The 21,533-nt window shown below is 50.3% G+C and overlaps 1 long non-coding RNA gene across 1 annotated transcript; it reads right to left on the bottom strand.

Moving 5' to 3' along the window:
- Positions 1–16,126: 16,126 nt before the first annotated feature.
- On the bottom strand, positions 16,127–17,396 carry LOC128759640 (uncharacterized). The gene is made up of 3 exons (XR_008414602.1): positions 17,135–17,396; positions 16,506–16,730; positions 16,127–16,432 (listed from the first exon to the last, which is right to left on the bottom strand). It is a non-coding gene; the product is annotated as an uncharacterized LOC128759640 (long non-coding RNA).
- Between the last annotated feature and the right edge of the window lie 4,137 nt (positions 17,397–21,533).

Raw genomic sequence — 21,533 nt, 5'->3', positions numbered from 1 at the left:
CGTTTTTGTTGGAACTGGCTCAGCGCCCCCTAGAGTTCTCGTTCACCAGCTGCCACTGGATGCTTTGTAAGGTGCGTTGACGGTACAAGTCTTCATAACAAGAACGAGTGCAGGTGTGGCTGGACGTTCTGGGCTCCACGGCGCCCTCTGGTGTGGTCAGATGTGTGGAGCGCCTCACTGTTCATTGGCTGGGAGTCAAAGGCGTCACTTGACTCATGAACGACTGCAGCTCAGAGCCGGTAGCGTCCCTGAGACGTCGCTGTTTATGTGAAGTGTGTGCTGGCAGAAATGGAACTCCCGTTAATCTGCTGGGTTTTTAATTTGCGAAGTTCGCCACCACCACCAGAGTTATTACATTTAAATGCAGTTTGCAAAGTTTGGCGCGGCTCCTGCGTCGAAGATGAAGTGCCGCTGATGAGACGTCGGCGCTCCGAGCGCCTCCAAAACCACTGAATATCCACATCGTAAAAAGACTTTTTCCAGGCAGCGATCTGGTGGCACCGCCGGCTCTTTGCAACCACAACATTTGTCCCGGTGTAATGGCGGACGTCTGGCTCTGCCAGTGGGCAGCACTTTTGGAAACCGGCGACACAATCAAGTGTTCGACGGCGGGAGCTAATGAAGCAGAGCAAACAGCTTGTGGGGTGTAGCGGGAGAGCGCGCGCGCATCTCAAGCACTCTGAAGAGAATAAACCTCGGGCGACACACACACTCCCTATTGACAACTCGCAGTGAATAGAGAGACGCACTAACAATGGCCTGCCACACAACAGCGCTGGAGAAGTGCCTTTCAAGTGAGTCGAACTTGTTTAATGAGTGAAGCTGGTCTTCTAAAGGCAGCAGTTTAGCGGCACTGGCTAGCGGCTAGCTCATCTCCGCGCAGCGTCCTGGTGATGGAGGCTTGCCTTCAAACACGCCAGTGACATGGCATTAACCGGATGAATCTTTCATCCGCATTAAAAGTGGATGAGGCTTCGCCAGGCGTCGGACTTTGATGCTGCAACTTTCGGGTTCTATGAAGATACCAAACCATCAGAGGAGATCAATATTTCAGCTTCCTAAAATGAATAAATCACAGAGATGATTAGAGTCGTCCAGACAGGGACATGAAGGTGCTTCGAGGCTGAAAACACCAGAAATCTGCATCACGTCGGGAAGCAACCTGAAAGAAGTTGCACCTGCGTCCGTGAAGACCAGACTGGACTTGGACTTGGAACTGCCACTGACCAGAGGCTGGAACGTCCAGCCCTCCACGGGTGGAGACTGTGACCCTCATCGACAGTTAAGCAACTGTAACTGACAGTGAGATCCAAACAAACACCTGAGGACGAAAGATTTTAGACTATTATAAGTGGGTTAAAGACGTTCATGAGCAGACCAAGATTTCGTGAGTGGTAAACTGGTAAAATGAGTGAGTAAAGGATGTCCATGACAGGACTGGTGACGTCCCTGAGTGGGTTACTAGTGTCCATGAGTGGACTAGAGACGTCCATGAATGGACTAGGGACATCCATGAGTGGACTTGAGACGTCATTCAGAATGTCTGAGTGGGCTACGGACTTCCATGAGTGAACTACTGACGTCCCTGAGTGGGTTACAAGTGTCCATGAGTGGACTAGAGACGTCCATGAGTGAACTACTGACGTCCCTGAGTGGGTTACAAGTGTTTTTGAGTGGACTAGAGGCATCTATGAGTGGGTTATGGACTTCCATGAGTCTACAAGAGACGTCCATTACAGGACTAGGGACATCCATGAGTGCACTTGAGACGTCATTCAGAATGTCTGAGTGGGCTACTGACGTCCCTGAGTGGGTTACAAGTGTCCATGAGTGGACTAGAGGCGTCAATAAGTGCACTAGAGACGTCCATGAGTGGACTAGAGGCGTTAATAAGTGGACTAGAGACGTCCATGAGTGGGTTACAAGTGTCCATGAGACAGGAAACAAGCTTAGAGTGGGCATGAGGTCCTCTTTAATGTGGGAATCCTGGACTAAGTGGATGCATCCCAAGTCATCCTGAGGGAGGGACCTCAGTGTTCCTCCAGGCTCTCCTCGGGTTGGACTCCTCACCTCTGCTGCAGGTGCTGGACAGGTGAGTGGGGCAGAGACGCGGCTACAAAGGGAGCCGGCGCTGACTCATGTAGTGCTTCCAGAGTTCAAACTCGCGGTGACTGCTGTAATATTCACAGATCCATCAGCATTCAAACCTCTTCAGTCATCCTCCCGGGCTGTGTGATCCTGCACCGGCCTCTTCCTCGCAAATCCTGCCTCCGTTTCCCCATTCAGGTGCTGGACTCGGCCGCGCACCGCGCCGTGAATGCTAATGGCCGACGTTGTAATAGGATCTTTGAAGTGTCGACTCCACGGCAGCGGAATCATAATGTGAAAATCCGCCTTTGAATGCGGAGAAGCGGCCCGGCTTGACACCGACCGGAGGCCTGGGTTCTCGTTCTCATCCTCCCCCCAGCCCCGCTCCAGAGTGGGAGAGCTGCTTTGTTCGGATCGGCGGGCGAGCCGCCGTATGCTTTGTCCGGTTAAACGGGGTGATCCGTGGGAAAATGGAGTCATGGGGCTGAAGGGGAGAAGAAGGGATCAGAGGAGGAGGTGTGATGCTCACCTGACACGACACGGTCTGATACACTCGTCCAGTTCTCAGGTGAACCCAGACGATCAAGGTGGAGAAGAGAAGCTGCTGCTGCTGCTGGATAGTCATCAGCTGGGGAAGTGCACTGGCCGCCCCACATGGAGCCAAACATCCTGACTGGAAGATGGCCACACTGAAGCCAAAGCTGCTGTCACTCGGCCTCTGTGGAAAGACAGGAGCGCCAGAGTGAAATGATGAAAACGCAGACATCAACAGGAAACAAAGTGGAATTACATCTGGAAAAACGTCAATTGGCATATATATAGTCATCTATTAGCTTGTACTGACAAATGCACACAGAAATGAGAACGTAAGGAAATGCCTTTATCCACATTTTTTAATCTGCATTTCCAACAACTCTTTCACAGACTCCTCTTTTCCTCCTCATGTACTTCCAACAAGCCTAGAAGTAACGTACCCGACTTACGCCCGGGATCGGTTCCAACCAACCAGTCATGAGTCGGATTGGACGTAGGTCAAATGCCATTCAAAACAGAGGGTTATAGGTACGACTGTAGTGGCAGATGGCTGTGAGAGAGTGAGATGCTGGGATACGGTGCTGGCGTCAGTGTCGTACGAGTTGTCGGGCTGTTACGTGCTGCGGTGCCAGACATTGAATTAGGAAAAGAAAAAAAGCATCTGCTGGCCGTGGTCATAAGTACAGGTGGCTATAAGTCGAGCAGGTCGATGTTACTTTATTCCCACCTCCTTGTTTTGCTCCTCTCACTTACTCAACCGAGACATGTGGGGAGTGGGTGGATGTTAAACCCCGCCCCTTTGAGAAATGCATTAACCAATCATATTGATGGAGGGGCGGGTGCTTCTCACAACAGGATGTGACACATACATATTTCCTCATTTGTACTCACATTTCGGTGTGTATTTATGTCCTTGCAGGCTAACAGATGACTATACTTGTGTCAGTTTTTACATATTTCTAAATATATTTCCACTACTATACTTCCACTGTTCCCTGTTAATGTGGCACCCCTGGCATTCCACATGCTTCAGACTTGGCTTTAGAGCGACTTAAAATATATCTAAATATAAACATATAATAGTTTCACATCATCATCGGTGATGGGTCGACGAAGCTTCATGAAACAGTCTCATTCACAGAGCTCCTTAGGTGGCGCTCTCGGTTGAAACATGGCGTGAGGTTTCTTTGAAACAGTCGGTCAAACCCTCAGATTTCAGGGCGGACAGCGCCACCTAGTGGGCTGTGAACATGAGGACACTGTTTCATGAAGCCTCACCAGCTCATCACTCGAAGCCACCAACCGTGGCGTTGTTCTGCTGACGGATGAATCCGTGAACAGGGAACCTGGAGCCAATGATGACTTGGAAATAATAAAACGTAGTTGTTTTTTTTATTTGCATATAAATCAGGAAAAAGGAAGGTGATGTGAAGGCAATTAATTTCAATATACTTAGTTCAATGTCCTGTCAACTCTCTGAGAGACAAGAGACACTGGGAAAGTGATGTATTGAGTTATGAAAGGAAGAGTCTTCTTTCACCTGACGTGTCTGGTAGCAGCTCATGTGAGGCTCCTGCACGTGGCCCTGGGGCCTGCAACACAGCCGCATCCGAACCCACCCACCAGCCTGAGCACGACAGGGAAGGTGCCGGGACTGTGGTCCAGACTGTGGTCCAGGCGACTCGCCGGACGTGGAGCGGAGCCACTGGCTCTGGACGCACGGGGCGGAGTCGAGAGAGGAACCGGACTGGACCAGACACGGTTGCCACGGTGACAAATAGCTAGCAGCTGCCGATGATGATGGAGCCGTCCTCCCACTGTTGCGCCACAAATAACGCGAGCGTCGGCAGCTCCACAATAACACGGCGGAGGGCATCCATCGCTGGCGGGCAGGTATTGATTGCAGGTGATCGCCGGCGTGAAAGAGGCTTTTGTGAGCGAGCGGCTCGTTATCTCAGGTAATTAAAGGCGGCGTGTGGTTTGGCCGCGTCACACTGAACTCACCTCCGACTCTGTCACACGGCTGACAGCTTGTTCTGTGGAGCTCCATATTCATGGCGCCTCGTCTTCAGACTTGGCGCTGGCCCCTCCCACCTGGCGGCTGGTATTTCTTAAATGCCAGCGTCAGTCAGGGATAGGTCACGACAACAGGCACTTAAACAGGGCTTTGTCACTGATGAATGAGAGGTGGCGGCTGCCGGGCCGCCGACTGCAGATGAAACAATGAGTGTTTGGTAAATAGCTGCGGGCGCTTCGCCACGCTGCTCCCCGGGGTGGAGGAAGACGTCGCTGTCAGGGAAGTGACAGCGGCTCTGGGGATGAGGGGAACACATGTTCCCAGCCGCAGGACGGAGGTAAATCCAATCACGTCCCGGCGAGCCTCCATTTGCCGCGGCTGACAGCTTTTACCAGCAGTGCTGTTGTGGTGTTGGACCGCGGCCCAGGGTCTTATCGAAAGTCTCGCTGGCGGCGGGAATCCGTGAGCTCGCCACCTCTTCCTTGAGGCTCCTCCATGGCGCCTTCCCGCTCGAGCTGGGGCCCCTCGGTGGCCCCCCGACCCCTCCCTTTCTAGTCCACCTCCTGAGGTATGTTCCCGCCGAACCGCCTCCACCCTCGTGCTCCTCAGTCTGAGCTGTGATTGGTCGCTTCAGTCCGGCATCAGACGCGGTCGGTAATCATACCATACCAGATTTATTTATAAAGCACTTAAAAAGCAATACAAGGTTGTCACTAAGTGCTGTAGAACTGTACAATCAGGATAGTAAAAACAATAAATACATAAAATTAAGACAGGACAGGTACACTAAAAATGACTAAAAAGATCAGCTGTGCGCTTGTATGAAAGCCAAAGCCGTGTTTTAAAAGTGGACAGTGATGGTGTCTAACATGGAGAGGGAGGGCGGGGGGAGGGGCACAGACTGAGACCGGCTGGTCTCCGCTTGGTCTTAGGTACCTCCAGGAGCTGCTGGTCAGCTGACCTCAGGGACCGCGGAGGAACGTAGGGGGTTCAAAGCTCCACTAGATACTGAGGGGCAAGACCATTTAGAACTTTAAAATCGGTTCTAAAAGCCACAGGCAGCCAGTGGAGGGAAGCTAAGATGGGGTTGGTGCGCTCACTTACTCGTACTCGTATTACTCAACATATTTTCTCAGGGGCAGAGCTGTCTGAAAATGGGGGACCCGCCCCCCCACGTCTCGATTGAGCCTCGACATTGACTCGGTCATGTGATCATTTAAACCTGGAGTCTGTGGAACAAGGTTCACCTCAGGGGTCGCCCACGGATCATGTTAGTCCCTTAAAGTGGCTGCATTTAACCCCTTCGTGTTGCCATCTCCGGGTGAGTGAGGCCAGATTTAACCCTTCACACGCCCCTCCAGCTCATCGCCTGCTCCCGTGTCACGCAGCTCCCAGCCTCCGTGAATCACCACCTTCAGCGTCGGCTGCTCTCCCGCCTGAACACATGACACTACTCTCCACCTGACAAACCGTCTACATTGTTCATGAGGGTGTTTCCTTTGACTGTGACTCCAAACTAACTGATGAACATTCATCCCTTCATGTCCCTCCCCGCTTTTTTAACGTCCATATTGCAACATCCGCTGCAGCCGTGGCGATGCTGCCCGCTCTTTATCTCAAGCCTGTCACTCCATGTGACCAAGTCAGACCTGCTCACTCTCACTTCACTTGACCCCATGACATCACCCCACGCTCATATTGATGAGCAGCATGACACCAGCATCATCCCCCTTTAGGTTCCCACGCAGCTCATATTCATCAATATTGCAGCAACATTAACTCATTCATGTCACGCTCCGTCAGTACTGATGGACATAACCCCTTCATAATCCCTGTCACTTTACTACGCCATTCAACCCTGTGATGGCGACACTATCGCACACACTGTAGCCCTCTATTGATGCTGCAGTTCGCCCTGGTGCCAACACTTAACCCCTTCATTTCTCTCCCATAAATATTGATGCAACATTTTCACGTCACCCTCACATCTCACTCCTATTTAATCTCTGTTGTGATGCTGTCTAAACTTTTGTCAGAGCCACTAGGTGACATCATCTGACTAAAATCTTTGATTTGAACGACCATTTCATCGTGTTTTAGTCAAGAGCGCCAGCCACTGAGCTCTGAGAATCAGGACATGGGTGAAGGGAAGATGAGGCTTCATGACACAGTATTGAAGTGTCGATGAGGTTTCATGACACAGTATTGAAGAGTAGATGAGGCTTCATGACACAGTATTGAAGAGTAGATGACGCTTCATGACACATTATTGAAATGTGTAGATGAGGCTTCATGACACAGTATTTAAGTGTAAATGAGGCTTCATGTCTGTCTTACATCATTTCCAAAGCAAGAGCGCCACCTAGCGGCCTCTGAACGTTAGGACACTGTTTCCTTAACCCTGTAACACTGAAGCCTCATCACCAGCTGCTGGTACTTCACCCCTTCATGCTCCTTTTGTTACTGCTCTGCCAACAGTTTACTTAATTCCCTCCTGTCTCAGGTCCAATGGATCAATAGCGTCTTGACCTTTAACCCGTTCATGTCCCACCTCGATCACAGTGGTGTGACGGCATTAACCCCTTGACCTCACCCTGATCTCGACCAATGTGGCCAGGCTTCCAGCCTGGAAAGCAACTCTCACCCTCACCCTGTCACGTCACCACTTCATGTTCCACCACATCACTGCACGCTGGCTACAGTTCACCCTCTCACGCTGCCTCACCCTCACCCTGTCACGTCACCACTTCATGTTCCACCACATCACTGCACGCTGGCTACAGTTCACCCTCTCACGCTGCCTCACCCTTTCACGTCACCACTTCATGTTCCACCACATCACTGCACGCTGGCTACAGTTCACCCTCTCACGCTGCCTCACCCTCACCCTGTCACGTCACCACTTCATGTTCCACCACATCACTCCCCGCTGGCTACAGTTCACCCTCTCACGCTGCCTCACCCTCACCCTGTCACATCACCACTTCATGTTCCACCACATCACTCCCCGCTGGCTCCAGTTCACCCTCTCACGCTGCCTCACCCTCGCCGCCAGTGAAACCCAGCAGAGCCGTTCATGCCACCTGACTCTCACTTTAATCACCTGTGTGACAACATTAAACCCTGCCGTGTCTTTGGGTGATCAATACTGTGATTGATGATTAACCCTTTCACATCACTGCCACGTGAATGGAATCGATCCCGGGTCACAGCAGCGTCCTGTCCTGCTGCCTCCGTTGAGTTGACAGTGAAGCCTCCACTGCAGTCAGGACTGCGACTCTAACCCCTTCATGTCCCACAGAGATGACTCTCAGGAGTCAGAGCACAGAGGCCAGACTTTGGTCGAGGCCAGTGTGCAGACGCAGGATGGGATTCCTGGAGCCGACTCCCTCTCCCGCCGCCGCTTCCGAAGTCATTAGCTCCTGGAAATGATTTACCCTTGAATGCTTGTCGGATCAATTCCTCATCGGACGTTGAAGCCATCAGATCCGAGCCGCCGGTCCCATCAGCTCTCACATGAGTGGGTTTGGAGGGGAACGGCGGCCCGTGAGCGGAGCCCGGACCCCCGCCGTGCTGGAGTGACACGTTGCTCACAACTGGGAAAGTGATCTGGAAGAAACTCTCACCAGGAATTTGAGTTCTGGAGACAGGAACGTTCCGAGCGAGTCGCTAATGGCAGCTGGAGCTCTGAGGGTGGACGTGGATCCACTGAGCTCCTGCGGCTCTGTTTGTTCTTCAAATGTCTCGTTTGAGCAGCAAAAAGTGTTTTTACCAGTGTTATGAAGAGGAGCCTTTCAGGGAAATGATCTTCACTCACGGAGGCACAGGAGAGACATGACTCCAGAGTCTGGTGTGGAATTGGACGGTTCTCCAGTGTTAGTGTCAGTCACCTCCAGAACTCTGGTTTCCTCCCACAGTCCAGCACCACACTGAGGAAAACGTCCGTAGGTGTGTGTGCATGGGTAGGTCTGTTTATCCTACTTTGTGGGGACTAATTCTTGACAAAACACTATCCTTGTGAGTACCATTTGGCAAATATGTGAATTAAGTCATATATAATATTAATCGTACGTTATTACATTTATTGTTAATTTAGGGGTGTTTGATTTTTATTGCTTTTCATGCATTATTATTATTATTTTATTTTATTTTTCCCAAAAAGTAGAAAACTTTTACATTCAGCCATTAACTTACTTCCACAAGTTCCCTAGTAGAGTCATTGGTACCTAGGTCGATCCCAGCTACCAGGGGCCAGAGGCAGGGGCTCACAGAGCTTATGGCCCTGGACCAAACGGAGCAGTACCACTGGAAACCATGGGGGGCAGTGCTGCTGTTACTACTGTGATACGCAGCTCTAGTGAGACAGGAAGAAGACGTAACAATGGTGGAAACTCTCCGTCCTCCAGTGGTGATATATTTCACGTCCTCACCGACCACCGCCTCCTGAAACGCTGCCTCCGTTTCCTCTTCTGTGCCAGAGCAACATGGCCAATGCTGACTCCACAGTCGCCATGTTGGTTTTGGAGTTTGTTGTTGTCGTCCACATTTGAGTCTGGGCTGCTCCCCCTGCTGGATATATGGGTGAATACGTAAAGAAGCATGGACGCATGTGATCAGTGACGGGAACAAGGTTGAAAAGGCCAGAGACATTTTTGTACGTAAAGGGAACAGAATGGACCTTTAGAGTCATCAGTTTACGTCTGCATGTTCTGGACTGTGGGAGGAAACTGGAGTGCCTGCAGGAAACCCTCTCAAGTCGGGTGGGGTTCCAACCTGAGGCTGAATCACTTCCTGCGTTGTGCTGCGAGTCAGTATGTCTGAAAACACTTTATTGATATCGGCCATGTTGTTTATTGGGTTGTTTTGCACGTAGAAAAGCGTTTGTATCTTCATTTAAACGCATATTTTGCTGCTCACAAAGCTTCCTGAAGCTGCCTCCACTGAGGCTTCGCCACGTCACCACCTTCCACTGGACCTCCACGCGCCTGATCTGAGGGACCAGATCATCATGGGGAGGCTCCCCTCCGCTTGTCTTCAGCCCTCACACGCTTCCATCCCTAAAAGCCGCGGCTGACGCAAGCCTCGCGTCGGAGCTGCAACCCCACCTCCATCGCCGTCCCTATAAATCACGATTCCAAATGATCCGCCGTCTCCTGCCAAACGTGCCGGCGCCGTATCTTCTTATTAAGTTCTCCTCAACCATGAGAGCAAGTGCTCCTTGTTGATCTTCTTTTAATGACGGTAAGGAAACGGCGAGGTGTCAGCTCGGGTTGCCGTTGCCGTGACACCTCATTTGTCATCGCGGCGGTTTATTATTCAACCAAACACTCTCATAAAGCCGGAGTTTATATTTAGTTCCGCGACGCGCGCGCGGTGCCTGAAATCGTCTAATAGTTGTTGTAGGAATCAGCATGAATTATTTAAATGCGCTGAAGTTTCCCTCGGGTCGGAACATCTCTTCAGTGGATTTGACAATTGGGTTCGGTTGCCTCGGGGGGCGCCGTTTTGATTCTCAAGTTAAATGTTTACTCTAGCAGATCCAGTTAACTCCGCTCCACTCTTCACGCCTCCGTGTGGAGCTGCGAGCTCACGCTTCACGTTTTCACATCGGCGGGAAACTCCTCGGCACCGGCCCAAACCCGCCAGGATTCTCAGCGCACCGTGTCCCACTGTGCTTGTGTGGACCTGGTGTGGACAGCGGACGTCTGATCGTGACTGTCGACTTGTCGTCGTGACTGAAGACCTGTAGTCGTGTAACTGTCGACTAGTAGACATGACTCTTGACTAGTACTGACTAGTACTGATGACTTGTAGATGTGACTGTTGACTAGTAAACATGATGGACAACTTGTAGATGAGACCGGGGTAGACATGACTCAAGACTTGGAGATGAAACTTTTGACTTGTAGATGTGGCTGCCAAATTTTAGACATGTCTGTTGACTAGTAAACATGATTGACAACTTGGAGATGAGACTGTCGACTTGTAGATGAGACTTGACTTGTATGGGTGACTATTGAGTCGTAGACATTGTAGACAGGGTCAATATAGATGAGACCGATGACTTGTAAACATGACTCAACGAGTCAATCTGTAGTGGAGACTGTTGACTTTTAGACATGACTGTCGACTTGAAAACCTGACAAACAACTTGTAGATGAGACTGAGGACTTGTAGACATGAACAAGGACTCGTAGACATGTCTGTCAACTTGTAGATGAGACTGTCGACATGAAAAGTGAGGGGAGCCACCTGGTCTTCACTAAAGGTTGGCGGATGACGAACAAGTGCTGGGGACACGAGTCCGTGCACTTATTTGCGATGTTAATGGAGCAGAACCGACCTCCTGATCCGAGCCCAGCGAGCGAGTAAATATTACGAAGAGACACTGGCATTTTAATGAAGATCACCGCCGCCATCATGCGTATGCTAACGCCGCCGCGCTCCGCTGCACAACCACAGTCCTTCATAATTGATAGCCGTCGCTCAGGTGTGCTGCAGGAACCAGGACTGACCCACTTCAGAAGCGGCATGTTTGGGTTCATTGGTATAAAAGCCATAATTGCTCTCAGCTTCATAATTCATGAAGTGTGTGTCGCTGGCTGAGCACCAGTGTCACTAACACACAGATGTTCGGAGCGAGACAAGCAAGCGGCGCGGCGCGGCGCCCAACAGCTGGGCAGATGCTGAGAATCCGACACCCCGTCTGACACTGGAGCGCCACAAACAGGAAGCCAGTGTCTGCTGGAAAACAAGATGGCCACGTCCACAAACGCTAGTCTGATGCTGCCTCCTCTGAACATTAGCAACTGGTGGAAATCCGCCGGATGAAGAAGATCATTTTCTCTCCAACCTTCTACTTCCTGTTCACACTATAGAAAGACATCTTGCATCGTCTACTTGATGGTGTCCCATTGTGTTCTTCAGGTCCCACTAGATGGCGCTGTTCTGGACTAAAACCTTTGAACCATCTTGTCAATCAAACTTAAACACAGCGCCACCTACTGAGCTGTGAAGATGAGCTGTTTCATGAAGCCTCCTCAGCACATCACGACTCGGGGATGGTGAGGATTCTTTGACTAGGGAGTCCAACCTCGGGGTGTGGTCCTTGTATCTTGAAGTACAGCTCATACTGGTCATCTGAGGTCAGGTCCTGGGGCAGCAGCTGAAGTAAAGAGTGTTCCAGGTCCAGTGAGGAAGGTCACCTCTCCAGCATGTCATGGACCTGCCCCGGGGCCTCCTCCCAGTCAGATGTGGCCGGGATTCCTCATCACGGATGCACAATAGAGGCGTAGAAAGCCCAGTCTCGGAGGAGCGGTGCTTCTCCTCTGACTCTCTCCTGGATGACTGAGCTTCTCTCCAGACAGAGGAAAAGGACTCCAAGCAGAGTGAAAGCTGTAACCATTGAGTCTCATATCTGCACCTACACAGTGGAGTGAACAGCATTTGTCCCACAGTCACATAACAATTTGTTGGTGTTGTATGTGTGTTGGATTCAGTCGAGCTTCCAGTTGAACAGAGGTGCCACTTCACAACCACCAAAAATGGTTGGAGAATCATTTTAAAAGCTCCTGGATCCAGACGGTGGTCCGGGTCACTCCCAAAACTCCATCATTAGTTCCTTGTCCCACCTCACTTGTTGCCTGGAAATCGAGACGAACCAGTGCCTCCATGGCGGAGGTAAAAAAAACAAACTAAAGAAAGGTCTCGTGACACGGCGCTACAGTCGGTGGCGTCTGGCTTCATTAAGGAGTCAGAGCCGCGCTTGAGTCTTCACCATTACTGGCCGTCCGAAACTCCTGCTGAGCTTCTCTCCTTGTCAAACTCGAGTTAAAAATTCAGCTCAACTTTTGGGGAAAAACAGAATCCCTCCCGGCCCGAACTCACCATCATCGCCAATTATTTCCACACAGAAGTCGTGACCTGCGATAAGCGGTCGCACGCAGACATTGTCTGGTTTCCCGGGGTCACGGGCCGAAGCGGCGCACCGGAATACCAATCCAGAGGTCAGCGGCGGTGTCAGCGCCCCGCAGGCCCAGGGCTCCCTCCGCTGGAGAACAGCAACTGCGTGGAGCGCACCATGTTTGTTCATCTTTTCTTCATGAGCCGGGACGTTGCTCTTAGCTCGACACAAATTAGCACTCATGCACGGCGCGGCGCCGGCGTTCAGGGGCCCCGGGAGGAGGAGGGGGGGGCGCGTCTCCTGGCACGTCTGGAGGCAACGCTCATAACAAAACACGTCCACAAATCCATCAGCAAGTGAACACGTCACGTTTGACAAGCGCCACCTCTGCTCACGTGATGCAGGGCGCGATGGCGCGGCGGTTCTGGCTCAGGTTCGGAGCTTCTCCCTCCGCGCTCTGGTTTCCTCCCACAGACCAGAAATGAGGCCCTGGCTCTGAACAGGTCCGGACTCCAGGTGAACGTTGACCTCAGCAGCCTGGCGCTGGTTCTACAGCGGCAGGGCTCATGTGGGGGGGGCGACCCGATTGTCCGGCGCTGGAAGGACAGTGGTGACAGCGGTTCTGGAGGCTCGTTTGTCTGCCTCCTTAATGAGAGGAAGCAGGAACAAAGACCCGGCTAATATTCCAAAGGGCCTAATTAGAGTCAGGTGAGGTCCGACGGCGAGCGGCGCCGCAGCGGTGATTTCAGAAGAGAGAAGCTAATTAGAGAGAGTGATGGTCCGGACCGGAGAAGAGCCCCAGACTCGCTGTCCCAACTCGGCCAGAGAGAGAGAGGGAGAGAGAGAGAGAGGGAAGAGAGAGAAGAGAGAGAGAGAGAGAGAGAGGAGGAGAGAGAGAGGGAGAGAGAGAGAGAGACAAAGAGAGAGAGAGAGAGAGGAGGAGAGAGAGAGGGAGAGAGAGAGAGGTGGAGAGAGGTAAAGAGAGAGAGAGAGAGAGAGAGAGAGGAGGAGAGAGAGAGGGAGAGAGAGAGAGAGACAAAGAGAGAGAGAGAGAGGAGGAGAGAGAGAGGGAGAGAGAGAGAGGTGGAGAGAGGTAAAGAGAGAGAGAGAGAGAGAGGTGGCCCGAGCCCAGACGTCAGAACCAGCCAGAGACGTTTTCTCACTGAGCGACTGGAGGTCACGACCTTCGACCCGACTGTAGCCACCGTGACTGAGTGGGATCCTGATTTACTTGTGTATTTTCAGCAGTTTTACAACATTTACTTTGTTCTGTTTTTTTCTTTCCTGTAATTTTGATTGTACTTTTTTTATTCCACTCTTTTTAATGACGTTTCATTTTACATTCAAATGTCCACTGTTTTAAACTCTTTATTTTTTGTATGTTCATCTTCTCCTTGTTCAATTCATCCTGAACTTATTTACTCCTATTATCCATTTTTTGTTCTCATTATTGAATTTTACATACGAACTCCGAGGGGCTGTTTTTTTTTTCTCACAGCTTCTTGTTGTGGACACTGGTGCTGTTTTTGTGACCACAATTCTGAGCATTACTGTTTTGTTTCCCACTTTGTCTGCTTGTCTTCTGGTTTTGTGTTTTTTTCACTTTCAGTGATACCCTTCTTTATTTATTACAATTTATCATTCATCATTTTCTATATTGGAACAGATTTTGTAGTCATAGTTTGTTTCATTTTCACATTATTGTTTGTCATATTTTTTTTCCTTTTATGCTTTTTATGCTTTGAAATTGAAAGGTTTTGGATTTATTCATGGTTTATTAATATTTCTGCCTCCATCTTGCTTCTTTTAACAAAGTTTCTTTTTTTTTCTCTGTTTTGATCTCATTTCATTTTAACTGTTGACTTCTCGCTCTTGTTTGCTGAGCTCCCTTTGAAAGTTGAAGTTCTGAGTGAGTTCTAATTTGATGTCTCGTGTCATCATCTGTGTGCACGTGTGACGGCTGTGTGTCGGACCAAATGAGCCACAGATCTCCCAGCACCAGCTGCTGGAAGAGCGCCGTCTTCAGCGGCCCTCAGAGCTTCCCCTCCTCTCCTTCCCTCTCTGATCCATGAGGTGGAGTCAGCTGGGCGTCCTTCAGCCGCCTGGACGCCGCCGACGCTAAGAAAGCCCTCAAATGAAGTCGCAGCTGTCACTCCGGCCCAATAAAGCGGCTCCTAAATCTTCATTTGAAAAGACCCAAAACGGCTTCAGCCGGAATGAAGAGAAGACGAGGCGTCCTCTCCGACGCGGGAATGTCTTGTCAACATCACTCACAGTCAAAGTGGAAGTGGAAGCGGCGCTCGCGCTTGACGACAAGTGAGCGGGAGTGTGGAGGTAGCTTCCAAAAACACAGGCTGGGAGGAGGGCGAGGCCTGGGCGCTCGACTCCATCGATCGTCTCCAAATTCCCGCATAATTTCATTCCGCCGCCGCGTCTGTCGGACGCGCGTCACTTCCATTGATGAAAAAACGTCAATAGCTATTTGTCAACCTGCAGCCGCGATGCAGATGAGCGCGGCCGGTCGGCGTTCATCTTACCTCTGGCATTGAGAGAGCGCCATCATGTTGTTCGCCGTGACACCGGGATAGGACTCGCCCTAATCTTAATTGATGGCGCCGCGGCTCATCTGCTAAAAGCCGACCTATATTTATCTGCCGGGACCCGCCGCGCGCACTAATAGCGATTGCTTTCCGCCGCTCGTCCTTGGGAGGCTGCCAGGAAGAGGGCAGGAACTATCATCCTCGCGGCTCTGCGACAGCGCCGCGATAAATCACTCCGGTCAGAATAAAGACGGCGCTGTGGGGGGCGGGGGGACACGCGAAGGTTTTGACGTAAATGAGCGAGACGACGGGAAACAACTTGACTCTGCTCGAGATATTAAGGAAAGGCTGGCTGCTTCGACCAAGAGTGGCGCCCTCTGGTGGTGTGAAGGTGAAAGCTTGTTATTAAGGAAAAAAAAAACGGGGAGCAGGAATGAAGCATTCAGGTGACACAGAGGTGTTACGAAATCAAATTAAGAAAAATGGAAAACTAAATTCCTTTAAACAGCTTTAGCAGTTACTCATTCACATTAAATAAAAAAGAAAACAGAAGTTGCTCGAGTTGCTAGCGAGTCCCACTTATGGTGCAGAAGAATCCCACAGACCTGTACAAGTTAAAGGTTTAAAATAACAAGAAGAAGAATCAAACCCGAAAATTATGTTTAAGTTTTGTTCATTTTAATGGAATTTTTCTTGATTAAAAATACCAAATACATTTTTCAGACAGTTGAGAAATGTTTTTATATACAAATTAATAACTATAAATATATGCAAAACTATACAAATATGAATAATAAAATGGAATTTTCTGAAAAACATATCTAAAAAATTCTGCATAAATAATAATTAAGACCCTAACAATTAAGACCCTCCAAACTTCAGTATTACAAAAGGAAAAAAACAAAAAAGTTGTCAGCCAGCAGGCTTGAGTCGCTCCAGCTGGTGACCGGGTTTCACAACATGAATACAACCAAAGATGGCAAATCACAGTTCCCACAGACAGTGCAACAGGAAGTGATGCCATCAGGCAGGATGCCAGCCGCGTGTAACCGTAACTGTGGACAAATTAGAAACTGAATCCCCTCTGAGTCTCTTCAGCGAGTCACGTGGAAGCAGGGGAGCCTGAGTCAGAGTCAGCTACAAGACTCAATCCCTCTTCAGACGTCTGGGCTCCGGGCTGCTTTGTCTCAGGTCAGTGAAGGTCGTTCGCTGAGAGTGCTGCGGAGCCTGAACCGAGTCCAGGTCGACCTCCGGCGCTCAGCCCAAGCTCAACATGGAGGACGGCCGTGCGCTGCCTCGCAGCCTCGCTGGAAACATGCTCCTGTGTCGCGACACGTCTGTTTGATCTCCCTGCAACCGATGAAAGCATTTGAATTATTCATGTCCTCATCTGTGATCAGAGCTAAGTGCCACTGTTTTGAACCTGACGCCGGCGGCTTCAGAAGATTCGACAGATCTTCACCACCAAACATCTTCCTCCTCTTCGTTCTTCGCTCAAGCAGCGCAGCTCGCCAGTTGAAAAGCACTCGGGGAGCGCGACCCTCCTCCAAGCCGCTTCAGTCCACCCCAACACAAGGACAGCGTCTCGATCGAAACCAAACGGCAATCTGACGCCAGAGCCGGCAGTGGCTCCCTCTGTTAAAGAATCCTGTGAGAAACTCACACTTTCACTTTCCATTTTCATAATTTCATCCAAATCCCTGCACAAGTTTTCCAGTTACTTTGATCACAGTCAAATCAGCGGCGTCAAAAACAAAGGTGAGAAACAACATTCTCCTGTATCTGCAGCCAAAGATGATGAATTTCTGAGGAGACACTAGAGATCAACAAAAGCTAAACAGTGTAGCTACGTAGCGCAGCCAACGGGGAAAAGCTGTTGTGTGTCTGTCCTGCACCCAGTTGGGTGAGCACCAGTGCGCTGCTGCCTGCGCACGTTCAGTGGCAAGTCAGGAGCGGACTTCCAGTGACCAAAGCAAGAAAAGAAGATAGCGATGTCTCATGCTGGAAGCTACGTCTTGAAAAACACGTCCGATTTGATAGTGGAAAACCCACCGGATGAGGAGGATGAGAGGGCCGAGCTGGGCACGTCCTCACAGCCAAGTTCAGCGTGTTCCACTCACTGAGGTCAGAGAAGCAGATGGCGACGTCCACACACGCTGGTCTCATAAGAACATAAGCAAGTTCTTGATAAATATGTGCAACAACAAATCCCACAGGATGAAGAGGAAATGCTCATTTGCAGAGTTTGTTTCCTCTGGTGTATTTCATTTGTTCTAAACTTCTACTTCCTGTTTACACTCGGGGAAGCCATCTTGGATCGCGATCTTGCAAAATGGTGCGATTTCTCCCGATATCCAACCTCCAATGTCGGGTGACGTCTTCGCGCAGGGTCACTGGAACGCAGCACTGTTTGAGGCATATGTCACTGATCACAACCGCCACTTCCTGCTCACGTTCTGGGAATCCATTTTGGATCAAGTACTTGGCGAGGATCAGCTCTGCGCATGGCTGGAGCGCACCATTAGCATTAGCATTATAGCCGCTAACATCAGCGTTAGCACTAGAGCGAGTATTAGCGGGAGCTGCAGCACATCGGAAAGGCACATGGGTTCATATATAGAGAAGACGGACGGATGACCTGGCTGGTGCCTGGACTTCAGCCGTGCTGACTGCAGAGCCACAGCATGAGTCAGCGTCCTTCCCCAACTCTCTCCTCTCCCTTATCAAAGTCGCTCAAGGATTTATCTGCAGCGCCGCTCGGACGCATTGTTCCCCTCCGCAGCGCCGAACCTGCAGAGGCGGCCCGGATCGATAGCGCTGACACCGCCGACAAAAAAAAAGCGGGGACCTTGCGGGACGGTGCGGATCAGAGGACGCGCTGACGTGAGGTGTTCAGCTTCAAACTTCACCTGGGATCCGAGGTGACGGGGAGCGACTCGGCCGAGTCACAGGGCGAGTCACGGGGGCCAGGAGGGAACCCTGCACACACACACGTGGACCACCACAGAACTGCTGGCCGTGTCACTTTGAATGTGATGGCGGCGAAAAACTTTTTGAAAAGTTTTTCAGTCGTTATTTATTGATCTTTTTTGTTGTTTGTTTTTGGCCAACTTTTACAGGTTTTTTTATTTTCTTTCTCTCGGACACAAGCTCAGTCGTCCAGTAGACAGGAAGGACCAGCGAGGTGGTAGCTGGGAGGAGGCCCCGGGGCCGAGCCAGGTCCCCCTGGAGACAGTTGACTCGTCGGTGTGTCACATGTACCACGCACACGAGGAGCAGGCGCCAAGAGAGAGTCGTCTGATTGAGCGCTGTTGCTTGTGTCGCCCCCTGGTGTCAGGGCTGACTGTAGACATCTGACGACACGCAGAGTGTGTAACGAAATGAAACAGTAGTGAGTCGCTCCGATCGCTGTGACGAGAATTACTGGTTGAAATTCATATTTCAGATCTGAGCCAGCATGAGTCCCACAGCTCCAGAGCCCCGAAAATGAACAATGACTCGGTGTGATTTCTAAATAAAATTCCTGCGTCTCCGTGTGTGTGTGCATGCGCGTGTGTGTGTGCATGTCTGTGTGTGTGTGCGTGTGTGTGTGTGCGTGTGTGTGCATGTCTGTGTGTGTGTGTGTGTGTGAGTGTGTGTGTCTGTGTGTGTGTGGGTGTGTGTGTGTGCATGTCTGTGTGTGAGTGTGTGTGTGAGTGTGTGTGTGTGTGGGTGTGTGTGTGTGTGTGTGTGTGTGTGTGTGTGTGTGTGTGCGTGTGTCTGTGTGTGCGCGCGCGCGTGTGTGCGAGCGAGCGAGAGGCGCTGTGATGAGTTTGTTTGGAGCCCAGCTGTGTGTTTTGCGGTGAAGCCTCAAATCCATCAGGAATCCTCCGGGGGGTCAGAGCCCCACCTCGGCGGGCCGGGCTCCAGCGTGGCCCACCTCAACCTCATTTTCTCCGAAAGCGAAAGCCGCGAGGCAATCAGGCGCCGCCAGAGTCCGGGAGCTTCGACGGTCCAACGTGAGCGCGAGATGGTGACTGGATCACCTGCCTCCTGAAGCCATTCACAGCCAGTCACTTCACGTTCTTTTAGTTTGTCATCCACGCTGCTCTGTTTGTCCATCTATTGGTTTCAAATTCTGGAGAATGTGCTCCTTGCTCGCTTTCTTTATATTTTTCTATATATTTTTATGTCTTGTACGTTTATCTATTGATCTATCTATCATCCATCCATCCATCCGTCCTTCCATCCATCCTTCCATCCATCCTTCCATCCACCTATCACTCATCCATCATTCATCCATCCATCCATCCATCCATCCATCCATCCATCCATCCTTCCATTCACCTATCACTCATCCATCATCCATCCATCCATCCATCCTTCCTTCCATCCATCCATCCATCCATCCATCCTTCCTTCCATCCACCTATCACTCATCCATCATCCATCCATCCATCATCCATCATCCATCCATCATCCATCCATCCATCCATCCATCATCCATCATCCATCCATCATCCATCCATCCATCATCATCACTCATCCATCATCCATCCATCAATCATCCATCCATCCATCCATCCTTCCTTCCTTCCATCCATCCATCCATCCATCCACCCTTCCTTCCATTCACCTATCACTCATCCATCATCCATCCATCCATCCATCCTTCCTTCCATCCATCCATCCATCCATCCATCCACCCTTCCTTCCATCCACCTATCACTCATCCATCATCCATCCATCATCCATCCATCCATCCATCCATCCATCATCCATCCATCATCCATCCATCCATCATCATCCAACATCCATCATCCATCCATCCATCCATCATCCATCATCCATCCATCATCCATCATCCATCCATCATCATCATCCATCATCCATCCATCCATCATCATCCATCCATCCATCCATCATCATCCATACATCCATCCATCATCCATCATCATCCATCATCCATCCATCATCCATCCATCCATCATCCATCCATACATCCATCATCCATCCATCCATCATCCATCCATCATCCATCCATCTAGCATCCATCCATCCATCATCCATCCAGCCTCCCATCCATCCATCATCCATCCATCCATCATCCATCCAGTCTTCCATCCATCCATGCATGACACCGTCATTTTTATGTATTTTCTGAAAATGAAAATACATCCACTGTAGTACTGTAGTAACAATGGATTCCATAAATAGACAGATAAATACAGATTTGTCTATTGATCACCTCCACCAGTCTGTATTCAGTGCTTGTGCTCATCACAGTCTGAGTCTTGAACATGAATTAACTCGGGTCTCCCTGAAGCACAGTCATTTGAGGTGAACAAAAACAGAGTGCACGGAAGTGAGGCTGGAGGTCGGTGCTGCAACAGTGCCTTTCTGCTCATACTCACAGCTAATTTTTCAAGTAGGTTTCTAACATTACAAACATCTTTCAATCGTTGTTCATCAAAACGTCAAACGTCACCTCCACGATGGGGAGCCACTTTTACATATGTTTTTCATTTAATCATTTTCTTCCTTTTTTTCATGTATTCTGAAGTGCATTTGTTCAGAATGTGGATCATATTTTTTATAGATTGATGAAAATATGTTTCATGTTTTTCACATGATCACCTTCATATTAAATAATTATACTAGGCATATTTTTTATATTTGTTTTTGTTTTACTGAGGCTTGAGGTTTTGGTGTATTAGTTCATATTTTTATTATAATTTGTTACATGATATGTCATCGGAACATTTGTCCGAGGAAGCTGAGGACAAGTTAAATTTCCTCCTGCCGTGAGCCGACAGGGGAAGTGGTGAAGGTTCAGCACTCAACAGTCGATAAACATCAGCACAGACAGCCACTCGGAGACGTGTTGTCGGGTCGATGGGATGTGTTGGCACCAGAACCGGCCCATTGATAGCATCTCGTCATTATTGGCAGGGCTGGCAGCTAAAGCCACTTTTCCTCGGCCGGTCCTTGAGCCAGCGGACGAGAGTCGGAGGGGCGCGAGATTGACTCGCCGCCCAGCCTCGGTGAGTTGGTACGAGGACCAGGTCCTGACAAGACTTCAATTCACGGGTCAGGAGACACGTCAGAGGACTGGCAGCCAGGGGGCGAGAGGCGCACTTAGCTTGACAGCTTCCTTTTAATGCTAGCTGCCTCCGAGCCGTGATCCCGCTGATACCCGGCTCATACAGATGAACCCCGACCGGACGCCAGCTGAATGTCAATTCACCCGCTAATGTCAGTCGCAGCACGGCCATGCAAACCTTCAGCTCGCACGGGTCACTGGACTCCACTTGTTGTGAGTCCGGTTCACTCCAAAGATGGCGGCAGAAATAAAGAGGCCGGTGGTGCTGTTGGGCCGGAGTCACACGGAGTCACACAGAGTCACATGGAGTCACATGGAGTCACACGGAGTCACACGGAGTCACGCAGACTCACTTCCTGTCCGACTGAT

Source organism: Synchiropus splendidus, chromosome 5, assembly GCF_027744825.2.
Source record: "Synchiropus splendidus isolate RoL2022-P1 chromosome 5, RoL_Sspl_1.0, whole genome shotgun sequence".
Taxonomy (NCBI): domain Eukaryota; kingdom Metazoa; phylum Chordata; class Actinopteri; order Syngnathiformes; family Callionymidae; genus Synchiropus; species Synchiropus splendidus.
Note: the sequence above shows the minus strand (reverse complement) of the source record. Positions and strands in the feature narration are given on the sequence as shown.